The sequence below is a fragment of the Taudactylus pleione genome, unplaced genomic scaffold, assembly GCF_031769625.1.
Source record: "Taudactylus pleione unplaced genomic scaffold, aTauple2 ptg000724l, whole genome shotgun sequence".
Taxonomy (NCBI): domain Eukaryota; kingdom Metazoa; phylum Chordata; class Amphibia; order Anura; family Myobatrachidae; genus Taudactylus; species Taudactylus pleione.
Genome location: NW_028285126.1, coordinates 365082 through 381092, shown reverse-complemented (window position 1 = coordinate 381092; position 16011 = coordinate 365082). Strand labels below are relative to the sequence as shown.

The following is a 16011-nucleotide window of genomic DNA, read 5'->3' as shown; positions in this document are numbered from 1 at the left end:
ATTCCTGCACATCATCAATTCCTACACCCCATCATCAATTACTGTACATCATCAATTCCTACACCCCATCATCAATTAATGCACATCATCAATTCCTACACCCCATCACCAATTCCTACACCACCTTCACCAATTCCTACACCCCATCACCAATTCCTACACCCCATCACCAATTCCTACACCCCATCACCAATTCCTACACCCCATCACCAATTCCTACACCCCATCACCAATTCATAGACCCCATCATCAATTCATACACCCCATCATCAATTCCTACACCCCATCAATTCCTACACCCCATCAATTCCTACACCCCATCAATTCCTACACCCCATCAATTCCTACACCCCATCAATTCCTACACCCCATCAATTCCTACACCCCATCAATTCCTACACCCCATCAATTACTACACCCCATCACGAATTACTGCACATCAATTCCTACACCCCAATTACTGTACATCACCAATTCCTACACCCCATCATCAATTCCTACACCCCATCATCAATTACTGCACATCATCAATTCCTACACCCCAATTACTGTACATCACCAATTCCTACACCCCATCATCAATTCCTGCACATCATCAATTCCTGCACCCCATCATCAATTCCTGCACCCCATCATCAATTCCTGCACCCCATCATCAATTCCTGCACCCCATCATCAATTCCTGCACCCCATGTGTCACAGGGGTTAGGAGACCATGTAGGAGAGGGAATTCCAGAATGACATCACCTACCTTCCAGTCAGTGTCCACCGCAGAGAGAAAGGTGTCTGCCGATTCCTATGATCAGAAGGAAAAGATTTATTACATCTACAGAAACTGCAGAGCATCACCCCTTCTCTCCTGTAATACAACCACAGAGCATCACTAATTTCCTGTAATGCATCTGCAGAGCATCACCCCTTCTGTACTGTAAAACCTCAACAAAGCATCACCTTCTCACATAATATAGAGCATCACTCCCTTCTCTACTGTAATACATCAGCAGAGCATCACCCCTTCTCTACTGTAATACATCAGCAGAGTATCACCCCTTCTCTACTGTAATACATCAGCAGAGCACCACTTCCTACATTCCTGTGATAACCAGCAGAGCCACCCCTTCTCTCCTGTAATACATCCGCAGAGCATCACCCCATCCCCGTATATTATATTTACAGAGTATCACTTCCATCTCTCCTAAGGTGTTTGTATGGGGAAGAGAAGCCTAGGTCATACCTAGCGTGGGGCTGGTGTAAGTGCTGATACTAATGGTGACGGATTTCCCAGCCCCAACGGGCATCATATCTATAGCCTGCATGCATGCATCTTATGGTGCATACACACGATCAGATTTTTCCTTCAGATATGAACGATAACGATTTAAAAATCGTTCAGTCGTTCATATCTGAAGGAAAATCGTTCATATCTGACATGCCTGAACGATGGACGATCAACGATGCGCGTTCCCGTTTGTCAGATAACGATATCTGACATCTGATGGGTTTGCAGTCAGACTTGGACGATTCCATTCACTTTAATGCAGTCAAAAATCGTTCAATCGTTCAAATCGTTCAAAACTTTGGTAAAATCGTTCAATCGTTCAAAACTTTGGTAAAATCGTTCAATCGTTCAAAACTTTGGTAAAATCGTTCAAATCGTTCAGATCGTTTAATCGTTCAATCGTTCATCTGACAAATCTGACAAGTCTGACAAATCTGACCGTGTGTACGCTCCATTATACTGTATCTATAGCCTGCGTGCAGCTTTGCAATTGCAATCCTTCCAGAATCAGGGACAGTGGGAGTGTATGTGATGTGGGGGGGTAGGTGAGGACAGTGGGAGTGTATGTGATGTGGGGGGGTAGGTGAGGACAGTGGGAGTGTATGTGATGTGGGGGGGTAGGTGAGGACAGTGGGAGTGTATGTGATGTGGGGGGGTAGGTGTGGACAGTGGGAGTGTATGTGATGTGGGGGGGTAGGTGAGGACAGTGGGAGTGTATGTGATGTGGGGGGGTAGGTGAGGACAGTGGGAGTGTATGTGATGTGGGGGGGTAGGTGAGGACAGTGGGAGTGTATGTGATGTGGGGGTGTAGGTGAGGACAGTGGGAGTGTATGTGATGTGGGGGGGTAGGTGAGGACAGTGGGAGTGTATGTGATGTGGGGGTGTAGGTGAGGACAGTGGGAGTGTAGGTGAGGACAGTGGGAGTGTATGTGATGTGGGGGGGTAGGTGAGGACAGTGGGAGTGTATGTGATGTGGGGGTGTAGGTGAGGACAGTGGGAGTGTATGTGATGTGGGGGTGTAGGTGAGGACAGTGGGAGTGTATGTGATGTGGGGGTGTAGGTGAGGACAGTGGGAGTGTATGTGATGTGGGGGGGGAGGTGAGGACAGTGGGAGTGTATGTGATGTGGGGGGGGAGGTGAGGACAGTGGGAGTGTATGTGATGTGGGGGGGGAGGTGAGGACAGTGGGAGTGTATGTGATGTGGGGGGGGGAGGTGAGGACAGTGGGAGTGTATGTGATGTGGGGGGGGAGGTGAGGACAGTGGGAGTATAGGTGATGTGGGGGGGGAGGTGAGGACAGTGGGAGTGTATGTGATGTGGGGGGGGAGGTGAGGACAGTGGGAGTGTATGTGATGTGGGGGGGGAGGTGAGGACAGTGGGAGTGTATGTGATGTGGGGGGGGAGGTGAGGACAGTGGGCGTGTATGTGATGTGGGGGTGTAGGTGAGGACAGTGGGAGTGTATGTGATGTGGGGGTGTAGGTGAGGACAGTGGGAGTGTATGTGATGTGGGGGTGTAGGTGAGGACAGTGGGAGTGTATGTGATGTGGGGGTGTAGGTGAGGACAGTGGGAGTGTATGTGATGTGGGGGGGGGAGGTGAGGACAGTGGGAGTGTATGTGATGTGGGGGGGGAGGTGAGGACAGTGGGAGTGTATGTGATGTGGGGGTGTAGGTGAGGACAGTGGGAGTGTATGTGATGTGGGGGGGAGGTGAGGACAGTGGGAGTGTAGGTGAGGACAGTGGGAGTGTAGGTGATGTGGGGGTGTAGGTGAGGACAGTGGGAGTGTAGGTGATGTGGGGGTGTAGGTGAGGACAGTGGGAGTGTAAGTGATGTGGGGGGGGAGGTGAGGACAGTGGGAGTGTAAGTGATGTGGGGGGGAGGTGAGGACAGTGGGAGTGTAAGTGATGTTTGGGTGTAGGTGAGGACAGTGGGAGTGTAAGTGATATGGGGGTGTAGGTGAGGACAGTGGGGGTGTAGGTGATGTGGGGGTGTAGGTGAGGACAGTGGGAGTGTATGTGATATGGGGGTGTAGGTGAGGACAGTGGGGGTGTAGGTGATGTGGGGGTGTAGGTGAGGACAGTGGGAGTGTATGTGATATGGGGGTGTAGGTGAGGACAGTGGGAGGGTATGTGATGTAGGGGCATATAAGGGGGACTACAGAATGCTGTAATAACTGTAGACATACTGAGGTGTGACAGACACTCACCATCTCGGTGTCCTGACCTCTTAACAGAGGTTTCTCTTCAGGGAACCGCAGCTCACTCATCCCAGATATGCTCAACTCTGGAAGCAGCAAACCTAGAGAATGGCAGGAAACAGACGATAGAGTCACCACAGTCAGGGGCAATAACACGGTCAGCTACGTCACTCACAGATCATGTCTCAGGACAGAGTGTATCCCGTACCGGCCCAAACACTGGGAAACGCATGCGAGTCACCACAGTCAGGGGCAGTAACGTGCAGGAGGTTAGGCCTGATGTACTGATGATGGGGACATTATGTGCCTGGGACGTATCAGAGGACAGTTATAGAATGAAGCACAGTAATAGAAGGGTCACTGTGTATATGAGAACGTGCAGGAGGTTAGACCTGATGTACTGATGGGGACATTATGTGTCTGGGACGTATCAGAGGACAGTTAGAGAATGAAGCACAGTAATAGAAGGGTCACTGTGTATATAAGAACGTGCAGGAGGTTAGACCTGATGTACTGATGGGGACATTATGTGTCTGGTACGTATCAGAGGACAGTTAGAGAATGAAGCACAGTAATGGAAGGGTCACTGTGTATATGAGAACGTGCAGGAGGTTAGGCCTGATGTACTGATGGGGACATTATGTGTCTGGGACGTATCAGAGGACAGTTATAGAATGAAGCACAGTAATAGAAGGGTCACTGTGTATATGAGAACGTGCAGGAGGTTAGGCCTGATGTACTGATGGGGACATTATGTGTCTGGGAAGTATCAGAGGACAGTTATAGAATGAAGCACAGTAATAGAAGGGTCACTGTGTATATGAGAACGTGCAGGAGGTTAGGCCTGATGTACTGATGATGGGGACATTATGTGTCTGGGAAGTATCAGAGGACAGTTATAGAATGAAGCACAGTAATAGAAGGGTCACTGTGTATATGAGAACATGCAGGAGGTTAGACCTGATGTACTGATGATGGGGACATTATGTGTCTGGGACGTATCAGAGGACAGTTATAGAATGAAGCACAGTAATAGAAGGGTCACTGTGTATATGAGAACGTGCAGGAGGTTAGACCTGATGTACTGATGATGGGGACATTATGTGGGACGTATCAGAGGACAGTTATAGAATGAAGCACAGTAATAGAAGGGTCACTGTGTATGTGAGAACGTGCAGGAGGTTAGACCTGATGTACTGATGATGGGGACATTATGTGTCTGGGATGTATCTGAGAACAGATATAGTTTGAAAAAGGTTTGGACTATTTTTTGACCCACAGAAGTTCACACAGAGTAGATATTTACTCCCCATATTAGCATCTACACTACCCCCTGAATGACCACCCAGGGGAAAAGGTCTATATACCCTGTGGGTAAACACTTTAGACCAGCTGTCAGCACAGCCAGGGAGGGACATTGCGGGAGAAGAGAGAATCGTGTAGAATAATCAGAATGGCCAGAGCCCATCTGTGGTTGTCAGCTGCAATTTTTGAAGGCTGCATAAAAATATGCTAATTACTTTATACCCCAATAAATAATGATATTATGAAATAGTCATTGATGCACTTACATGGCTATAATCCCCTGAGAGCCATTTCTTGGGAGATACCAGCCTGCATTGAGCGCTCAGTACCTGCAAATATGTATGTAAACCGCTTTTAGGGCCTGATTCAGAGCCGGACGCTATTTGTGGACGGTCGTTCCAAAAAAGGGGCCGGCTAATTAAATTGAGCGCTCGCTCTTTGCGGCTTGTTGACGCCTCTATGTCTGAGCGAGCGACCAAAAAATGCGCTCGCTATTTTGTAAAGACGCCCCTTTGCCGTTCGCATCACACGTCATCTCCGGTATTTATTAGATTAATCGGGTACATCGAAAGGCATCTGAACTGCTCGCAGTGCTTGTGGTAGGTTTTTCTTACCACTATCACTGCGAGCAGTTCAGGCTAAAAGACAACCAAGTGACGTGGTCGATGACGCTCCTTTACTAATTACGCACTCCCATTAAACGCCCTTTTGACGGTTAGGCACGCCTGCGTTCGGATCTCCACTCCCCCGTTTTAAAACAACTTCCCCTGTTACCACCCACAAATGGTACATTCTGTCAATAAAATTAGCAGCCCCTCGCTATTTTGCGAGCGCACGATTTCCGACCGCAATTACTGGTTTGCGCACGCGCATTACGACCCATACGCATGCGCAGTTGTGCGAACATCGCTCAGAGCGAACGAGCGGCTCTGAATCAGGCCCTTAATCCACAATGCAAACTCACATGATTACATTTCTTAGTGCCTGCTCTATGCAGCAAACTTTCCACCCTTACACAGGAAGCAGGAGGCTGACCCCCATGACACAGAAAGCTAGAGGCTGACCCCCATGACACAGGAAGCTAGAGGCTGACCCCCATGACACAGGAAGCTAGAGGCTGACCCCCATGACACAGGAAGCTAGAGGCTGACCCCCATGACACAGGAAGCTAGAGGCTGACCCCCATGACACAGGAAGCTAGAGGCTGACCCCCATGACACAGGAAGCTAGAGGCTGACCCCCATGACACAGGAAGCTAGAGGCTGACCCCCATGACACAGGAAGCTAGAGGCTGACCCCCATGACACAGGAAGCTAGAGGCTGACCCCCATGACACAGGAAGCTAGAGGCTGACCCCCATGACACAGGAAGCTAGAGGCTGACCCCCATGACACAGGAAGCTAGAGGCTGACCCCCATGACACAGGAAGCTAGAGGCTGACCCCCATGACACAGGAAGCTAGAGGCTGACCCCCATGACACAGGAAGCTAGAGGCTGACCCCCATGACACAGGAAGCTAGAGGCTGACCCCCATGACACAGAAAGCTAGAGGCTGACCCCCATGACACAGAAAGCTAGAGGCTGACCCCCATGACACAGGAAGCTAGAGGCTGACCCCCATGACACAGGAAGCTAGAGGCTGACCCCCATGACACAGGAAGCTAGAGGCTGACCCCCATGACACAGGAAGCTAGAGGCTGACCCCCATGACACAGGAAGCTAGAGGCTGACCCCCATGACACAGGAAGCTAGAGGCTGACCCCCATGACACAGGAAGCTAGAGGCTGACCCCCATGACACAGGAAGCTAGAGGCTGACCCCCATGGAATAATCTATGCCTCTCCTGCATAGGGCTAACAGCAGCTATCAAGATGAATTTACTACCAACATTATAGAATCTTATTTCAAACCCTGAGAAAAAAAAAAGAGTCTTCAGCAGTCTGTGTCTGAATTAATTTGGTCGCTCAGACAGACAGGCGCCTGGGAGTACGGCTACCCCATAGGGCGATCCTGACATGCTGCAATAAGGCTCTTCAGCACACCTATCACTACAGCCCCTTACCCATTTCTGCTGCTGCATTCCTCCATTAAGGGTATGAAGGAAAGCGGCTGCCTCTGCTTCCTGGTCAGGAACGTGTATTGGGACAGCTCAGACCTCACTGCGAGCACAGCATCAAAGACTGCGGGCGTGACCATCCGCCACAGGCCGCGTGCAAGGGGACCACGGGACACGGGCCGCGTGCAAGGGGACCACGGGACACGGGCCGCGTGCAAGGGGACCACCGGGCCTATAATCAGCCAGGTAATAAAACGTACAATATAAACAGTAAGTACATACACAATAAAATTGGCAGCCACCTTGGATAATGCACCTGTTCAATGCAGATAAACCAGGACTAAAAAAAAAAAAAAAAAAAAAAAAAGGAAGAGGCGGCGCACAGGCACAGGCGATGGCCACGTTAACTAGCAATGAGGCCAAGCAGTGACCGAGATTATCCTGGATAAGGTGACCCAGGACAGACAGGCAGCAGCAGCTGGAGCCCTGTCTGTACTCCCTGCCCCTTACACTACACCACACGCTCTAACACACATACAGCACATACTACATGTTACCCAATACCCATAATGTGCATAATAACCCCCCACACAGTAATAAGTACTATGGGCAATGCAGAGCCCTGTCTGTACTACCTGCCCCATACACTACACCACACCACACGCTCTAACACACATACAGCACATACTACATGTTACCCAATACCAATAATCTCCCCCCACACATAGTATTAAGTACTATGGGCAATGCAGAGCCCTGTCTGTACTCCCTGCCCCTTACACTACACTACACGCTCTAACTGTAATGTACTGTAAGTTACTTGCTTCTTGTTCACTTATTAGTTCTATGTACTATGTAAGGCGCTGCGGAACACTTGTGGCGCCATATAAATAAAGGATAATAATAATAATAATAATAACACATACAGCACATAATACATGTTACCCAATACCCATAATGTGCATTATAACCCCCCACACAGTAATAAGTACTATGGGAAATGCAGAGCCCTGTCTGTACTACCTGCCCCTTACACTACACCACACGCTCTAACACACATACAGCTCATACTACATGTTACCCAATACCAGGGAGCTGCCGATGGACCTGACCCATCTCTGAGTTTTCACAGGAATATGGGTCATCTTCTGCATGACGTATACAACAAGTGTAATGTGTTAAGTTGGGCATACACTATACACTTATCTGTCAGATATCTGTCCAATCTGGCTGGTTGAAATGAAAACCTGGTAATGTATGGGAACTACTGACAATCGTCCGTTTCCTCACAAATACTGGGAAACAGACAAAAATGGTCGTTCAGATAAATTGGTTAAAACACACAAATATAACCAATTTGAAAATGGACAAAAAAAAATTGTTCAGTGTTTAAAACCATATGATCGACTGTCATTTCGGCTACCCCACGGTGGGATCCGCTGGAACCCTCCCGGCTATGGCGGATGGGCAGTCCCCTGTAGTGGCCGGCCGCGCTCCAGAGACATCGCAGAGCCAGTGTCCCTGATGATACATCTGGCCAGTATGATGGCAATGCGGTCATGGGCATTACTGGCATGCCCTGAGCGATCATTGATAAATGGGTCCCTATGGGGTAGGTGCACTAAGCCTTGGAGAGTGATAAAGTGGACGAAGATAATTGGTTAGTACTTTATCTCTGTCCAAGGCTTAGTACATCTCCTCCTATATGGTCACCTTGGAAATTGCCCTGCGATTCCTCAGCGGGGCAATGGCGTAGAGAGTGCGCCTCGGACAAGACGGCCCCTCATCCCCCCCCCCCCTTTTCCACAGAATGTTAATGAATGCTCCATATAATGAACAAAAACCCCCAACCCTTCTACAAATACCCAGATTAGGCTATGCATGGTCACTAGTCATATGAGGATGGAACATCGGCGAGGAGGTATACAAGTATCGCATTACCTCAGTGTCTTACTCCGCCTGTCACACACAGATGGGGAAGGAGATGCAAGCTGGGGATGGACAGGACAGGAGGCAGAAGATGCAGGCTGGAGATGGACAGGACAGGAGGCAGGAGATGCAGGCTGGAGATGGACAGGAGATGCAGGCTGGAGATGGACAGGAGATGCAGGCTGGAGATGGACAGGAGATGCAGGCTGGAGATGGACAGGAGATGCAGGCTGCAGATGGACAGGAGATGCAGGCTGCAGATGGACAGGAGATGCAGGCTGCAGATGGACAGGAGATGCAGGCTGAAGATGCAGGCTGGGGATGGACAGGACAGGACAGGAGATGCAGGCTGGAGATGGACAGGACAGGAGGCAGGAGATGCAGGCTGGGGATGGACAGGACAGGAGATGCAGGCTGGGGATGGACAGGACAGGAGGCAGGAGATGCAGGCTGGGGATGGACAGGACAGGAGGCAGGAGATGCAGGCTGGGGATGGACAGGATAGGAGGCAGGAGATGCAGGCTGGGGATGGACAGGACAGGCGGGGCAGGAGATGCAGGCTGGGGATGGACAGGACAGGCGGGGCAGGAGATGCAGGCTGGGGATGGACAGGACAGGCGGGGCAGGAGATGCAGGCTGGGGATGGACAGGACAGGCGGGGCAGGAGATGCAGGCTGGGGATGGACAGGACAGGCGGGGCAGGAGATGCAGGCTGGGGATGGACAGGACAGGCGGGGCAGGAGATGCAGGCTGGGGATGGACAGGACAGGCGGGGCAGGAGATGCAGGCTGGGGATGGACAGGACAGGCGGGGCAGGAGATGCAGGCTGGGGATGGACAGGGCAGGAGATGCAGGCTGGGGATGGACAGGGCAGGAGATGCAGGCTGGGGATGGACAGGGCAGGAGATGCAGGCTGGGGATGGACAGAGCAGGAGATGCAGGCTGGGGATGGATAGGACAGGCAGGGCAGGAGATGCAGGCTGGGGATGGACAGGACAGGAGGCAGGAGATGCAGGCTGGGGATGGACAGAGCAGGAGATGCAGGCTGGGGATGGACAGAGCAGGAGATGCAGGCTGGGGATGGATAGGACAGGCAGGGCAGGAGATGCAGGCTGGGGATGGACAGGACAGGAGGCAGGAGATGCAGGCTGGGGATGGACAGGGCAGGAGATGCAGGCTGGGGATGGACAGAGCAGGAGATGCAGGCTGGGGATGGATAGGACAGGCAGGGCAGGAGATGCAGGCTGGGGATGGACAGGACAGGAGGCAGGAGATGCAGGCTGGGGATGGACAGGACAGGAGATGCAGGCTGGGGATGGACAGGACAGGAGGCAGGAGATGCAGGCTGGGGATGGACAGGACAGGAGGCAGGAGATGCAGGCTGGGGATGGACAGGACAGGCGGGGCAGGAGATGCAGGCTGGGGATGGACAGGACAGGAGATGCAGGCTGGGGATGGACAGGACAGGAGATGCAGGCTGGGGATGGACAGGGCAGGAGATGCAGGCTGGGGATGGACAGGGCAGGAGATGCAGGCTGGGGATGGACAGGGCAGGAGATGCAGGCTGGCGATGGACAGGACAGGAGGCAGGAGATGCAGGCTGGGGATGGACAGGACAGGAGGCAGGAGATGCAGGCTGGGGATGGACAGGACAGGCGGGGCAGGAGATGCAGGCTGGGGATGGACAGGGCAGGAGATGCAGGCTGGGGATGGACAGGACAGGAGGCAGGAGATGCAGGCTGGGGATGGTCAGGGCAGGAGATGCAGGCTGGGGATGGACAGGACAGGAGGCAGGGTGTCACTGGCAGGCTGACAGGGAGAGAGGCAGCTGGGTCGGTTTGCTGACTCATTCTCCATGTCACAGTGAGAGGTGTGAGATACACAGATTACTGATTAGAAACTGAACTTCCAGCCAGCGGATTTCTCTGTGATATAAGTAACATCCAGCGTTCTCAGCCCTCCACATTCCTGGCATCCTCAGCCTCCCTCCATCCCTCCAGCCTCCCTCCATCCCTCCAGCCTCCCTCCATCCCCCCTCCAGCTGCCCTCCGTGCAACTTCTAACTCCCCCCCAGACTGTATATTCCCACTCCCCATCTCCAGCACTACAGTAACAGCTCTGCAGGACACTCACCTCTCTCCTCCCCGTGCCACAGAGATAACAGGGAGGAAAACATCTTCTACCGTCCACATGAAGAGACTTATGGCTCCTCCTCCCCATCTGATGGACCAACTCCCAGAGGATCCAGCCACCCCTTCTTCCGCCCACCTGGCACACTGCACCGCCCACCTGGCACACTACACCGCCCACCTGGCACCTCTTCTGGAATCCAAGTTATTCATATAGCATGTAAGTACACATGCTACAATTACTATATATAGATAATTACTTATATAGCCACTATTGCTGTTATAGTCCCTTACATAAGATATCCCCATATACCCCAAAATCACCTACCCGTTCAGTCTACCCAAATACTCACTCACATTAATACATGCCAGATGCCCCAGATACACCTACCTCTCTTCTACATACTGCTGATACCCCTCACATTAGTACATGCCAGATGCCCCAGATACACCTACCTCTCCTCTATATAATGCTGATACCCCCTCACATTAATACATGCCAGATACACCTACCTCTCCTCTACCTACTGCTGATACCCCTTCACATTAATACAGGCCAGATACACCTACCTCTCCTCTACATACTACTAATACCCCTCACATTAGTACATGCCCCAGATACACCTACCTCTCCTCTACATACTGCTAATACCCCTCACATTAGTACATGCCAGATACTCCTACCTCTCCTCTACATACTGCTGATACCCCTCACATTAGTACATGCCCGATACACCTACCTCTCCTCTACATACTGCTGATACCCCCTCACATTAGTACATGCCAGATACACCTACCTCTCCTCTACATACTGCTGATACCCCTCACATTAGTAAATGCCAGATACTAATACCTCTCCTCTACATACTGCTGATACCCCTCACATTAGTAAATGCCAGATACTAATACCTCTCCTCTACATACTGCTGATACCCCTCACATTAGTACATGCCAGATACCCCAGATACACCTACCTCTCCTCTACATATTAGTACATGCCAGATACACCTACCTCTCCTCTACATACTGCTGATACCCCTCACATTAGTACATGCCAGATACTCCAGATACACTTACCTCTCCTCTACATATTAGTACATGCCAAATACACCTACCTCTCCTCTACATACTGTTCATACCCCCTCACATTAGTACATGCCAGATACTCCAGATACACCTACCTCTCCTCTACATACTGCTGATACCCCCTCACATTACTACATGCCCCAGATACACCTACCTCTCCTCTACATACTGCTGATACCCCCTCACATTAGTACATGCCAGATACACCTACCTCTCCTCTACATACTGCCGATACCCCCTCACATTAGTACATGCCAGATACTCCAAATACTCCTACCTCTCCTCTACATATTAGTACATGCCAGATACCTCAGATACACCTACCTCTCCTCTACATACTGCTGATACCCCCTCACATTAGTACATGCCAGATACCCCAGATACACCTACCTCTCCTCTACATATTAGTACATGCCACATACCCCAGATACACCTACCTCTCCTCTACATATTAGTACATGCCAGATACACTTACCTCTCCTCTACATACTGCTGATACCCCTCACATTAGTACATGCCAGATACTCCAGATACACCTACCTCTCCTCTACATATTAGTACATGCCAAATACACCTACCTCTCCTCTACATACTGTTCATACCCCCTCACATTAGTACATGCCAGATACTCCAGATACACCTACCTCTCCTCTACATACTGCTGATACCCCCTCACATTACTACATGCCCCAGATACACCTACCTCTCCTCTACATACTGCTGATACCCCCTCACATTAGTACATGCCAGATACACCTACCTCTCCTCTACATACTGCTGATACCCCCTCACATTAGTACATGCCAGATACTCCTACCTCTCCTCTACATACTGCTGATACCCCCTCACATTAGTACATTCCAGAAACACCTACCTCTCCTCTACATACTGCTGATACCCCTCACATTAGTACATGCCGGATACCCCAGATACTCCTACCTCTCCTCTACACACTGCTGATACCCCCTCACATTAGTACATGCCAGATACACCTACCTCTCCTCTACATACTGCTGATACCCCCTCACATTACTACATGCCCCAGATACACCTACCTCTCCTCTACATACTGCTGATACCCCCTCACATTAGTACATGCCAGATACACCTACCTCTCCTCTACATACTGCTGATACCCCCTCACATTAGTACATGCCAGATACTCCTACCTCTCCTCTACATACTGCTGATACCCCCTCACATTAGTACATTCCAGAAACACCTACCTCTCCTCTACATACTGCTGATACCCCTCACATTAGTACATGCCGGATACCCCAGATACTCCTACCTCTCCTCTACACACTGCTGATACCCCCTCACATTAGTACATGCCAGATACACCTACCTCTCCTCTACATACTGCTGATACCCCCTCACATTAGTACATGCCAGATACTCCTACCTCTCCTCTACATACTGCTGATACCCCCTCACATTAGTACATTCCAGAAACACCTACCTCTCCTCTACATACTGCTGATACCCCCTCACATTAGTACATTCCAGAAACACCTACCTCTCCTCTACATACTGCTGATACCCCTCACATTAGTACATGCCGGATACCCCAGATACACCTACCTCTCCTCTACACACTGCTGATACCCCCTCACATTAGTACATTCCAGAAACACCTACCTCTCCTCTACATACTGCTAATACCCCTCACATTAGTACATGCCGGATACCCCAGATACTCCTACCTCTCCTCTACACACTGCTGATACCCCTCACATTAGTACATGCCAGATACACCTACCTCTCCTCTACATACTGCTGATACCCCTCACATTAGTACATGGCAGATACCCCAGTTCTCCCCTGCACATACCATATACACATACGTCTAGAAAGAATCAGCTCAATGAATACTTAGCGCTGCTGAGAATGATGTGTAATTAAGGGAGAGTCGCACATACAAGGTGACTCATCATACATGACACAGACATGTACCCAGCAGTCTGTTACCTGCCCAAAGTTCTAGCTTGTGCGGCAGAAGCTTCATTATCTGCTGCTGTGAGAGGAGCGAGGCAGCGAGATGGCAGAGAGAGAATGAGCATAGGGGAGAGGAGGGAGGGAGACAGCAGAGACTGCAGCAGCCTCCGCACCACACAGACAACGCACAGATACTGGGGCAACATCTGGGCACAGAGACAAAGGATGGAGATCGCACAGGAAGGGGGGTGGGCTGCAGGGACACAAGGCAGTACAATGGCTGCCACACAGTAACCCTTCTCCTGCCAGATGGCATCCCATTACTCAATGTGCACAAAGGCATCAAGCAAGAAGAGACATAGCTGCCATGTTACACCCACCCCCACCTCATCCTCAGGGCTGGCAGTGGCCTCCAGGGGGTACTTACAGTCACCTCTCCCCTAGACAGTCGCCGTCCACGTGTTGAGCGGTCTCTATTCTTCTGGCTGTCTGTTGGGTGGGAAGGAGAGGAGGGGCTCCTGTGTGCACAGCTCTCCGTCTCACACAGGGATACAGGGGTGAAGCGCTGCTGCGTCAGTGGGGAGGAGGCGGAGCCCAGCTCTGTAGAGTGCAAGCTCTGCGCCTCTCCTGTACATACACCTCACATGCAAAGAGAAAAGCATCTTATAATGCCCATTACTGCCGCAGGAAACGCGCTGCGCCGTATTACAGGTGATCACTGATTGGCTTAATGACAGTATATACTGTATGTGAGTATAGGACTAGGTGTGACAACATTACTGCCGCAGGAAACGCGCTGCGCCGTATTACAGGTGATCACTGATTGGCTTAATGACAGTATATACTGTATGTGAGTATAGGACTAGGTGTGGCCCCATTACTGCCGCAGGAAACGCGCTGCGTCGTATTACAGGTGATCACTGATTGGCTTAATGACAGTATATACTGTATGTGAGTATAGGACTAGGTGTGACCCCATTACTGCCGCAGGAAACGCGCTGCGCCGTATTACAGGTGATCACTGATTGGCTTAATGACAGTATATACTGTATGTGAGTATAGGACTAGGTGTGACCCCACTACTGCCGCAGGAAACGCGCTGCGCCGTATTACAGGTGATCACTGATTGGCTTAATGACAGTATATACTGTATGTGATTATAGGACTAGGTGTGACCCCACTACTGCCGCAGGAAACGCGCTGCGTCGTATTACAGGTGATCACTGATTAGCTTAATGACAGTATATACTGTATGTGATTATAAGACTAGGTGTGACCCCATTACTGCCGCAGGAAACGCGCTGCGCCGTATTACAGGTGATCACTGATTGGCTTAATGACAGTATATACTGTATGTGATTATAGGACTAGGTGTGACCCCATTACTGCCGCAGGAAACGCTCTGCGCCGTATTACAGGTGATCACTGATTGGCTTAATGACAGTATATACTGTATGTGAGTATAGGACTAGGTGTGACCCCATTACTGCCGCAGGAAACGCGCTGCGCCGTATTACAGGTGATCACTGATTGGCTTAATGACAGTATATACTGTATGTGAGTATAGGAGTAGGTGTGACCCCATTACTGCCGCAGGAAACGCGCTGCGCCGTATTACAGGTGATCACTGATTGGCTTAATGACAGTATATACTGTATGTGATTATAGGAGTAGGTGTGACCCCATTACTGCCGCAGGAAACGCGCTGCGCCGTATTACAGGTGATCACTGATTGGCTTAATGACAGTATATACTGTATGTGATTATAGGACTAGGTGTGACCCCATTACTGCCGCAGGAAACGCGCTGCGCCGTATTACAGGTGATCACTGATTGGCTTAATGACAGTATATACTGTATGTGATTATAGGACTAGATGTGACCCCATTACTGCCGCAGGAAACGCGCTGCGCCGTATTACAGGTGATCACTGATTGGCTTAATGACAGTATATACTGTATGTGATTATAGGACTAGGTGTGACCCCATTACTGCCGCAGGAAACGCGCTGCGCCGTATTACAGGTGATCACTGATTGGCTTAATGACAGTATATACTGTATGTGATTATAGGACTAGGTGTGACCCCATTAC

General features: G+C 50.5%; 1 long non-coding RNA gene across 1 annotated transcript; it reads right to left on the bottom strand.

Annotated features, from left to right (window-relative positions):
• Positions 1–743: 743 nt before the first annotated feature.
• LOC148477351 (uncharacterized) lies at positions 744–14470 on the bottom strand. The gene is made up of 3 exons (XR_015872519.1): positions 14346–14470; positions 3485–3576; positions 744–796 (listed from the first exon to the last, which is right to left on the bottom strand). It is a non-coding gene; the product is annotated as an uncharacterized LOC148477351 (long non-coding RNA).
• Positions 14471–16011: the final 1541 nt, after the last annotated feature.